At 39.4% G+C, this 11,523-nt stretch overlaps 1 long non-coding RNA gene across 2 annotated transcripts; it reads left to right on the forward strand.

The window, feature by feature from the left end:
* Positions 1 to 939: 939 nt before the first annotated feature.
* On the forward strand, positions 940 to 11,298 carry LOC126078550 (uncharacterized). 2 transcript variants are annotated; one of them, XR_007518079.1, is made up of 4 exons: positions 940 to 1,036; positions 2,873 to 3,073; positions 4,042 to 4,115; positions 8,990 to 11,298. It is a non-coding gene; the product is annotated as an uncharacterized LOC126078550 (long non-coding RNA). The 2 variants fall into 2 exon arrangements; XR_007518080.1 differs by lacking the exon at positions 4,042 to 4,115.
* The last annotated feature ends 225 nt before the right edge of the window (positions 11,299 to 11,523 follow it).

The following is an 11,523-nucleotide window of genomic DNA, read 5'->3' on the forward strand; positions in this document are numbered from 1 at the left end:
CACCATCTTAACAATCATTATTATGCCTGAGCCCATGGTTGTAGCCACTGTGTCAATCCATCTCGTTAAGGGTCTTCCTTTTTTTCACTGACCTTCTACTTTACCAAGCATGATGTCCTTCTCCAGGGACTGGTCTCTCTAAGACAGAAAACAGAGGGCCCCCCAAATCTGCAAACAAAGTACAGGAAACGGGCCAGGGTGCCAAAACAAAGCAATTCCCCAGGACAATGGGGCGGGGTATCAGAAAATAGCCCGTAAACTTCTTTAAAGTTGTCTTTCAGAAGCAGCTGGAGAAAACCAGCTGCACGGACATGCGCAGAACATCCACCTGTGACCACTGTGTGACCTTCCACCAGGGGCAGTGAGGGGCTGCAGCAGCCGGGAGACTGCACAGGCACAACACCCCATAATAAATCCTGCTATGAATCCCAGAGGCCCCTGGGACAGTAGCCATCTTGGAGAGCTGCTGCACAGGCACTGAAGTTAACATATCCCTGCCTATCCCCACCTGTGCCTGTGAATAAATGTGAATCTTTTCCTGCCCAAGAACTTTAAAAAACCCAGGCCTGTCTATCGTTCTGTGAGATGGGGGTATGTGTTGCTCAGGTCCTACTTGTATCCGCTTGCAAGCCTGTTCAATAAAGCTTTGCTCATGTGGAAAATTCTGCATGCCTTACCTGTTCATTCTTGACCAGTGAGAGGCAAGAGCCTTATTCTGGTAACAATTCTGGTGAGCCAGCCAGGAGGATCCAGGAGGCACAAGGGATCCTTTGTGTCCTGTTCTCGGACCCAGGGCAGTGTGGAGGGGAGAATTGCCTGACCCCAGAGGATGAACAAAGCAGCTGCCAAGACTGATTTCTTCTCCTGTTTCTCTGCTGGCTAAGGACTCCTCCCCGTTACTCCTCGTGGCCTGACCTTAGTTTCATTTTCCTCCTGAGCAAGCTTTCTGTTTTTCTGTCTGTTTTTCCTTGGAAACATGAAGAGCAATGACAAGAACTCAATAGAAATCCAAGTGGCGGATGGGTCGCTTGCCCAGGTAAGGCCACCCAGGAGTACCTGACGGATGGGTGTTTCGTACTGTGGAAGGCAGAGTCACTAATGATGGGTGAAGGGTCCCCAGTGTGATGGGTCTTTCAGACCCTACGGACCAAGGGACATCTTCTGAAGGGTCCCCAGTGCAATGGGTCTTTCTGACCCTAGGGACCAAGAGACGCCTTTCACGTAGGGTTCCCAGTGTGACGGGTTTTAGCTGACCCTAGGGACCAAAGGGTGCCTTCTTTTTGACCCCAGGGAGTACAGAATTTCTGATCTGCTGGTTGTGCACTCTTTGGCGGGGGCTAAAGCCACCCCCTTTCCTCCCCTTTCTTTTCCTGTCAAGCTGGCCTTTTGCCCAGCCACTTGTTTCAGCCGTCATTTTTGTGTGTCTGGATATTGTCCGTCTCTAGATGGTGCACCATATTTCTGGGGAATGGATGTAGAGGCCTCTGTTTAGATTGAGAGATTGAAGGCCCTCCATTCGGTATTGGAGAAAAGAGGTATCTGGGAGATCGAAGTGGAGATTCACATATTCCTAGTAATGTGTTAGACCTCACTAAGCCCTTTCCGACTTGTCTGGTCTGAGTGCTCTCTGTTTATTTGTCTTAAGTGTGACCGGGGCTGTCTGGGAGGTTGAGACTGCGAGATTATCTCAGTCGCCTCTGTCTGTGTGTTATGTGTAATTTGTGTGTTGCATAGAAATTAATTGGTGAAAAGAAATTCAGGTTAAATTAGAACATACTTATAGAGACTCCTGAAAATTTATTGATTGGGCTGAAGAAAAGGAAATAATTTTGTCTTAAAGAAAAAGTAGCAGTTCCAGAACAGCGAAAGAGAAAGAAATTGTTTTCAAAATGTCTGAAATTGGGATGACTCCCTCCAGCCTCCAGTCTCCCTAGCTAAGAATTGAAAGATTCATTTACGAATTTGCTAAAGGGCTTTGGTATTTACTGGGTGGTTAGTCTTTCAAAATGCCTCTGTATGTAAATAAATCAGAATGAGCTAATTTTGTTTTCTACCCTGAGTTAAAAGGTAAGTAACGGTGGGGTCAAATAGAAATCAGCCGCAAAAGTCAAATAGAAATCACGATGGGACATGCCTGAAATGGACTGGAGAAATGTTAATCAGTTGAACAGAGACTTTGTGATTTCCAAAGCCAGTTGATAAAATTAGATTGGAAAAATATGAGAAATAGTAAAAGTTGAGTAAAACTTTGGAATATTTAAAGAAACTTTATTTCAATCAGTTATGTGTTATGGTATACAGCCTTAAAATAATTTCTAAGACCTTTTAGGTAACTTACTGATTTAAAATTGAGTTAATAGATATTCATCATGACTTAAGCTTATATACTTTTTGCTTTTTATACCACAAGAGAAAGGATACATATATGTGTACATTTGAGTCAACTGATGAGTGAGTTCATTTTTGCCATTTTAAAGGGATGTACTATAAAAGGTATGCAACGAAGAATGTTTAAGACGTTTATTAAAAAATATTTTTATTTGATATGGTCAAAAGTTTCATCTGTCTGACTGAAGTTTAATGGTTTAATTTGTTAGATTGTCACCTACGAAGTTATTTTTGTTGCTGTTCAGGTATTTGGAGACTTGATGGTCTTCGTATATTCTTAATATATCCTGACTATATGGTATTACGTCTCAAGATTATTATGTGTTACATCTGAAGTTCTTTAAAATTATGGTTAATGGTTATTACTGAAAATACTTTTACCTAAAATTTTTTAACTGATTTTATTTGGCCTTTATGCTTGTAACTAATTTCTATCAGGTCTTTATAAATTAATTATGGCCATATTAAATTTTGTCATCTGCAGACAAGTTTTTACTTTGCTGATTTTCTGAAAACATTTTACCAGAATATCTCAACGAAAGAAGATGGACTATATTGGACTTATGAAAGGGACTGTAGCTAGATGTAATCAAGATTTCCAGAACTCTTATGCAGTTGCTGGTGGGTTCACAGACTACAGTTGATCCAGCATCACATGGAAAAGAAGTTAACTACATAAGGCTGAGTAAACGAAATTATACTATGGGTTTTATGTGGGAATACTGCTGATGTTTTAAGGTTTTTCTTTCTGGAAATAAGAAATGCTTTAAGGTCCTACTTTCTGGAGATAAGAAACCATATTCTTCTTTTCTCCTAAATGATCTAACTAGTGGGTTTAGATATTATACCTCTTGAATTAGAATTTCCTCTTGACAAACTTAAAGTTATAAATATAACCACAAAAGTGCCTGAAATTTGAGCTATGATTTTACAAATTAGAATAACATTAGATTTCCTATTAGTTCTCTCAACAGTTTTGTGCCTTAATAGATAAATGTTGGAATCAGGTTGGGCAGCATGTAGCTGCTGCTGAGGCACGTGAAAAGCTGTTACTGACGCTGTGTGTGCGAAAACAAACACCTCATGAGACTTGTTTCCTTGGTTCAAAGACCTTAGGGTCATGGTTTCATTCCTTATTTCAGAAAATTGGCCTAATATTATTGTTAGTGTTTTTATTTTACCTCCTGGTTTGCTGTATGGTGCCTGAGACCTTAAAAACAGATAGTGATTGAGCATTTTTGGTCAAAGATGCTATAACAAGATCATGATCCCCAGGAGGGAACCACGAGAGAGTGTATGTAATTCTCCAGGAATCCAGATTCCTAGCTTTCGTAAAGGTTGGGGCCACCTACATAGGTCATCACCTCTGGGTGTCCTTTTGAAGCCTGAGCCTTGAGAAAAAAACTGGTTCCTGAAAGCCACTTTGAGGCAAACAATTGTTAAGCTAGCAAGACTATTTTGCTCTAGGCATTGTGCCTTTTTCTCTTTTTTAAAAAAAGAATTCAGTCTATTCTGAGAAACTGACTCCAAATATCAGTAAACAGAGATATATTTAGGGTAAATTAGTAATTGTTTTAATCAGTCTTTTAGACAATGTTGCACGACATACCTGTCTAATGTTTGTAATCAAACTCTCATGCTCTTACTATAAAGAAACCAGGTTCTCAGAGGAGATGGACCTCATGGATCAGACTCCATTTTGTCTTAGATTCCACTTCTGCTTCTGAGTAAGTGATCCATGACTGTTAATAGGTAAACTAAGAGGAACGGCTTGCCCTCAGACAGAACACTTAGTATGTTTTAGATAGATTAACTGGAGACCTCCAACAAGAGAAGTCCATCCTGCACTATCTTCCTAATTGTGTATTCTTTAATGGAAACTTATTTGTCACATGTAAGTTTTTCTATATTTTCTGTTTTCTCTAAACAAACTTTGTGTGTTATGTGATATATCCACCTATACTAATTTAGATAACCCCTTTCCAACTGATAGTGACTTTACTTGGACAACTTCTTGTTTAAATTCCTGATAAATGTGTAGACAGTGCACTTTGAGAACTTCAGGATTATGTTTAGATATTCTTAGTAAATTTTAGAAAACCCAGTGCCATCAAGTCGATTCCGACTCATAGCGACTATAGTGTTAAATTTGTTACCCACTGTAAAACAAGAGTCAGAAGAAAGCCCATTAATCCAACACTCAGGGTATGGTTGGTAACTTAAATTATGGTATAGTTAAATTAGAAAAATCTTTGAGAAATTTGTCAATCACTGTGGGACTGGAGGCACAACCCGGGTTCACGTGCCATTTTCAGTCTCAGGCTTAATTTAAGCCAGTACAAAGAAAGTTAGGGAGTGTGTCGGAGGACCCTGAGAGGTTTAAAGATGAGTTCATGAAACACAGCTTAAATTTTAACTTGACCTGGGGAGATGTGGTGGTCATTTTGACTCACTGTTGTGGCACAAATGAGAAGACTGAGATCCTAGCTAAGTCTAGGGAACAGGCAGACAATGATGCTAACCACCCACAACTAACACATGCTATTTTCAGACCGGGAGGGGAAGCAGTCTCCGATGCGGAGCTGAACTGGAATTACAACGAGGATGGTAAAGAAAGAGTCAAACATTTAGTTGCATGTGTCATAGGTGAGAGTCAGAAGAGTGTAGCCAAGCCTGTTAATTAGGATAAGGTAAAAAGAAATTACCCAGACAGCAGAGGAGAATCCAGCAGTCTTCCTCACCAGGCTGACTGAGGCTTTTAGAAATATACTAACACTGACTCTGAGAGCCCGGAAGGAAAGACTGCTAACTATGCATTTTCTTACCCAGTCTACAGCAAATATTTAAAAAAAAAAGGAAGCTGAAAAATATAGAGGCAGAACCCCAGACTCCACTCTCATATCTGGTTGAGGAAGCCTTTAAAGTCTTTAACAACAGAAACCTGGCAACAGAGAATTAAAAAAAAAAAAGCCCAATTGTTGGCAGTAGCACTTCAGGCCCACCTCGAGGTAGTCCTACAGGATTCAGAAGACCAAGGCCTCCATGAGAATTTCCTCACTGGCCGGTGAATATCCAGTTACGCCAGCACCATTTGTTAAAAAGGCTATCTTTTCCCCAATTAACCGACACTGGGCCTTTGTCAAATATCAGCTGCTCATATGTGGATGGATTTATATCTGGATTCTCAATTCTGTTCCATTGGTCTATGTGCCTGTTGTTGTACCAGTACCAGGCTGTTTTGACTACTGTGGCTGTATAATAGGTTCTAAAATCAGGTAGAGTGAGGCCTCTCACTTTCTTCTTCTTTTTCAGTAATGCTTTACTTATCCGGGGCTTCTTTCCCTTCCATATGAAGTTGGTGATTTGTTTCTCCATCTCATTAGAAAATGTGGTTGGAATTTGGATCGGAAGTGCGTTGTATATATAGATTGCTTTTGGTAGAATAGACGTTTTTACAATGTTAAGTCTTCTTATCCATGAGCAAGGTATGTTTTTCCACTTATGTAGGTCCCTTTTGGTTTCTTGCAGTAGTACCTTGTAATTTTCTTTGTATAGGTCTTTTACATCTTTCGTAAGATTTATTCCTAAGTATTTTATCTTCTTGGGGGCTACTGTGAATGGTATTGATTTGGTGATTCCCTCTTCGATGTTCTTCTTGTTGATGTAGAGGAATCCAACTGATTTTTGTATATCTATCTTGTAACCTGATACTCTGCTGAACTCTTCTACTAGTTCAAGTAGTTTTCTCAAGGATTCTTTAGGATTTTCTGTGTACAAGATCATGTCATCTGCAAATAGAGACAATTTTACTTCTTCCTTGCCAACCTGGATGCCCTTTATTTCTTTGTCTAGCCTAATTGCTCTGACTAGAACTTCTAACACAATGTTGAATAAAAGTGGTGATAAAGGGCATCCTTGTCTGGTTCGGTTTCTTTTGTTTTTATTGAGTTGCAAGAGCTGTTTATATATTTCAGATACAAGTTCTTTGTCAGCTATATGTACTGAAAATATTTTCTCCCAGTCCAGGATTGCCCTTTCATTTTCCTTCTTTCTTTTTATTTTATTGTGGTGAAAGTATATACAACATACACCATCTCAACAATTTCTGCATGTACAGTCATGCAACCATTCTTGCTATCTTTTCCAAATCATTCTATCACCATGAACTCAATGCTCCTTAAGCAAAAACTCCTTTCCCCCTCCCCAGTAACCACTAGTAATCTTTGGTGTCCATACATTTGCCTGATCATACAAAGTAGATCATACAGTATTTGTCCTTTTGCAACTGACTTGCTTTGCTCAGCGTAATGGTTTCAAGGGTCATTCATGTTGTGGCATGTATCAGGGCTTCATTTCTTTTTATGGCTGAGTAATATTCCATTTTGTATATATACCACATTTTCTTTGTTCATTCATCTGTTGATGGGCATTTAGGTTGTTTCCATCTTTTGGCTATTGTGAAAAGTGCTGCCATTGGTGTACAGGTTTCTGTTTGCACTCTTGCTTTCACTTCTTCTGAAACATACCTAGGGTTGGGATTGCTGGTCATATGGTAGTTCTACGTCCAACTTTTTGAGGAATTGCCAAACTGTTTTTCACAGTGGCTACACCATTTTACATGTCCTTTCTTTTTCTTAATAGTGTCTTTCAAAGGGTAAAGTATTTAATAAAATAAATCTGATAAAATCCAATTTATCAATTTTTTTTTTCTTTTATGATTTGTGCTTTTTGTGCCCTAGGAAATCTTTGCTTATCCCAGAGTTACAAACATTTTCTGCTACGTTTTCTTCTAGTAGTTTTAGAGTTTTACCTTTTATATTTGGGTCTATGATCCATTCCGAGTTAATGTGTGTATACGTAGGATGAAATAAGAGTCGGATTTAATTTTTTTCCATAGGGCTATCTGATTGTTTCAGCTTTATTTGTTGAAAAGACTATCTATCCCCATTAAATTATTTTGGAACTGTTGTAAAAAATCAATTGACCATGTATGTATGGTTCAATTTCTGGACTCTGTTCTGTTCCATTGATCTGTATGTCTGTCCTTATGCCAATGGTACACTGTCTTGATTACTGTAGCTTTATGATTAGTCTTGAATTTAGGTGCATACGTCCTCTTTCTTCTTCTTTTTCAATATACAAATTTCCATATAAATTTTAGAAGCAGTTTATAAATTTCTATCAAAAAGCCCTTTGATGTTCATTTGATAGATCAGTTTAGAGAGAACTGACATCTTAACAATACTGAGTTTTCTGATCCATTAATATTGTATACCTCCTTATTTATGTAGATTTTCTTCAGTTTCTCTCTGTGATGTTTTATTGCTTTCATTGTACAGGTCTAGCAAATATTTGGTTGAATTTAACCCTCAGTATCTCATGTTTATGGGTAGTATTGTAATTGGTATTTGTAAAGGGTATTTTTTAATTTTAATTTTCAGGAGCTCATTACTAGTCTATGGAAATATAATTGACATTTGTATTTTGACCTTGTATCCTATGATATTACTAAAGTCAATTATTAATTCTTACAGCTTTTTTGTAGATCCCTTAGGTTTTTCTATGAGCACAGTCATGTCATCTGTGAATAAAGACAGTTTTACTGCTTTTTTTCAAATCTAGATGACTTTTATTTATTTTTCTTGACTCATCACCTTGCTAGGACACTGTTGTAGGAATGATGAGAGTGGCCATCTATACCTTGTTCCTAATATTAGGGCAAAAACATTCAGTCATTCACCAGCAAGTACAATGTTAGCTATAGTTTTATTTAGGGGGCAGTGGTGGTTCAGTGTTAGAATTCTTACCTTCCATGTGGGATGCCCAGGTGTGATTCCTGGCCAATGCACCTTAAGCACAGCCTCCACTGGTCTGTCAATGGAGGCTTGCATGTTGCTGTGATGCTAAACAGGTTTCAGTGGAGCTTCCAGATGAAGATAGACTAGAAAGAAAGGCTTGGTGATCTACTTCTGACAAAATCAGCCATATAAAATGCTATGGATCACGATGGTGAATTGGGGGGTTGATGGCAAACACCGTTACCACCCTCACACCACCACAACATAGTTTTATTGTTCGTGTCCTTTATCAGGTTGTAGATACTTCCTTCTCATCTTAGTTTGTCGAGATTTGTTATCATGAATGGGGGCTGAATTTTCTCAAGTGCTTTTTCTGTGTCTATTTAGGTGATAATATTTTTTTCCTTGTCTTTTAATATGGTGAATTAAAGTGATTAATTTCTGAATGTTAAACCAACCTTGTATTCCTAGAATAAATCCTACTTTATACTGTTTATATATTGCTGGATTTGATTCACTAATATTTTGTTAAGGATTTTTGCATCTATGTTACCTGTGATGATTAATGTTCTGTGTCAGTTTGGCTATGCTATGATTCTCAGTGGTTTGGCATATGGTCTTCCATAATGTAATCACCTTCCATTTTGTGATCTGAAGTGGCCAGTCAGTTGAAAAAGGAGTTTCCTTGGGGGTGTGGCCTGCCTCCAGTGTATAAATGGATGTTCTGGCAAAGCTCGATTTCTCTCTTGATCCTGCACTCTTCTCATCTTCTGACCTCTGGTTCTTGTAACACGATCCTGCAGAAAGAAGCCTTCAGCCTGTTGCCCAACCTGCGGATTTTGGATTCACCAGCCCCTGCAACCCCGTGAGCCAGAAGAGGCCTCTAGTCTGACACCTGACCTGCAGATTTTGTGTTCATCAGCCCCTGGAACCATGTGAGCCAGCAGAAATCTTCAGCCTGCTGCCTGACCCATGGATTTGGGACTTACCAGCCCCCACAATTGCATGAGCCATTTCCTCGAAGCAAATTTCTCTCTCTATATTTATATATATGCTTTACTGGTTTTGTACCTCCAGAGAACCCAGACTAAGACATTAACTTCTGTCTTTTTTTTTTTTTTCACTCAACATACTATTTGTGAGATTCATCCGTATTGTCGCATGAGGTTGTGGTTCATCCATTCATTACTGTATATTATTTCATTTTGTGAATATTTCGTATTACTTATTTATTCTCTTTTGATGGACATCTGGGTTTTTTATGAATAGTGCTGTTACGAACATTTTTGTGTAAGTCTTTCCATGAACATGTGTATGCATTTCTGTTCAGTATATACCTAGGAGCTGAATTGCTGAGGCATAGGGTATACGTATATTTAGCTTTAGTAGATACTACCAAACCATTGTACAAACTATTTGTATCAAAATATTTGTGCTCACAATAACAAAAAGATGGAACCAAACTAGATGCCCATCAACAGATGAATGGATAAAAAACTGTGGTACCTACACACAATGGAGTATTATGCAACAATAAAGAACAACGATGAATCTGTGAAGCATGTTATAACATGGATAAATCTTGAGGGCATTATGCTGAGTGAAATAAGTCGATCAAAAAAGGACAAATACTGTATGAGAGCACTACTATAAAAACTCATGAAAATGTTTACATACAAAAAGAAACAATCTTTGATGATTACAAGGAGAGGAGGGGTAGGGATGGAAAAACACTTGATAGATAATAGATAAACGGAAACTTTGGTGAAGGGTAAGACAGTACACAATACTGGGGAAGCCAGCACAACCTGTACAAGGCAAGGTCATGGTAGCTCCATAGACACATCCAAACTCCCTGGGGGACTGAATTTCTGGGCTGGGGGCTGTGGGGACCATGATCTCGGGGAATATCTAGCTCAACTGGCATAACAGTTCCTAAAGAATGTGTTCTACATCCTATTTTGGTGAGTAGTGTCTGGGGTCTTAAAAGCCTGTGAGCGGCCATCTAGGATACTCCAGTGGTCTCATCTCCTTGAGAGTAAGGAAGAAAGAAGAAAACTAAAGATAGAAGGGAAAGATTAGTCCAAAGGACTAATGGACCACATCTACCACAGCCTCCACCAGACTGAGTCCAGTAAAACGAGATGGTGCCCGGCTACCACCACTGGCTGCTCTGACAGGGATCACAATAGAGTGTCTAGGACAGAGCTGGAGAAAAGTGTAAAACAAAATTCTAACTCAAAAAGAAAGAACAGGCTTCCTGGTCTGATAGAGACTGGAGAAACCCTGAGAGTATGGCCCCCGACACCCTTTCAGCTCAGTAATGAAGTCACTCCTGAGGTTCACTCTTCAGCCAAGGATTGAAGAGACCCATGGAACAAAACAAGATGAAAGGGGCACACCAGCTCTGGGACAGGGACTGGAAGGCAGTAGGGAACAGGAAAGCTGGTAATAGGGAACCCAGGGTTGAGAAGGGAGAGTGTTGACATGTCGTGGGGTTGTTCACCAATGTCATACAACAATGTCTGTACTAACTGTCTGAGGATAAACAAGTTTGTTCTGTAAACCTCCATCTAAAGTACAATAAAAAAAAATTGTTTTCACAGCAGAGGATCCCTAACGGAGCAGGAGAAAAGTGGGATGCAGAACTCAGATTCTAGTAAAAAGGCCAGACTTAATGGTCTGACTGAGACTGGAGGGACCCCAGAGGACCTGGCCTCTGGATTCTCTGTTAGCCCAAAACTGAAACCATTCCCAAAGTCAACTCTTCAGACAAAGATTACACTGGACTATACGACATAAAATGATTTTGGTGAAGAGTGTGCTTCTTAGCTCAAGTAGACACATGAGACTATGTGGGCAGCTCCTGTCTAGAGGCAAGATGAGAAGGCAGAGAGGGCAGGAGCTGGTTGAATGGACACGGGGAGTCCAGGGTGGAGAGGAGGAGTGTGTTGTCACATTGTAGGGAGAGCAAGTAGGGTCATGTAACAATGCGTGTATAAGTTTTTGTATGAGAAGCTGACTGGAATTGTAAACTTTTACTTAAAGCACAATAAAAAAAAATTGTGCTGATAGATAATTAGCAGCGTATGAGAGACCTGGCTGCCCTACATTCTTGTCACCTCCTGGTATTTACTGTCTTTTCCATTTTCACTGTTCTGGTAGTTCTCTCACATTGAGACTTTCCCTGATGAATAATAAGGTTGGGCACCTTTTCATTTACTTATTTGACATTTGGGTAGTCTCTTTTGAGAAGTTTGAGTCTTTTGCTCATTTTTCTACCGGGTTATCTTTTTCTTGTTAGGTTATAGGAGTTCTTTATTCTGGATACAAGTGT

Source organism: Elephas maximus, chromosome 6, assembly GCF_024166365.1.
Source record: "Elephas maximus indicus isolate mEleMax1 chromosome 6, mEleMax1 primary haplotype, whole genome shotgun sequence".
Taxonomy (NCBI): Eukaryota; Metazoa; Chordata; class Mammalia; order Proboscidea; family Elephantidae; genus Elephas; species Elephas maximus.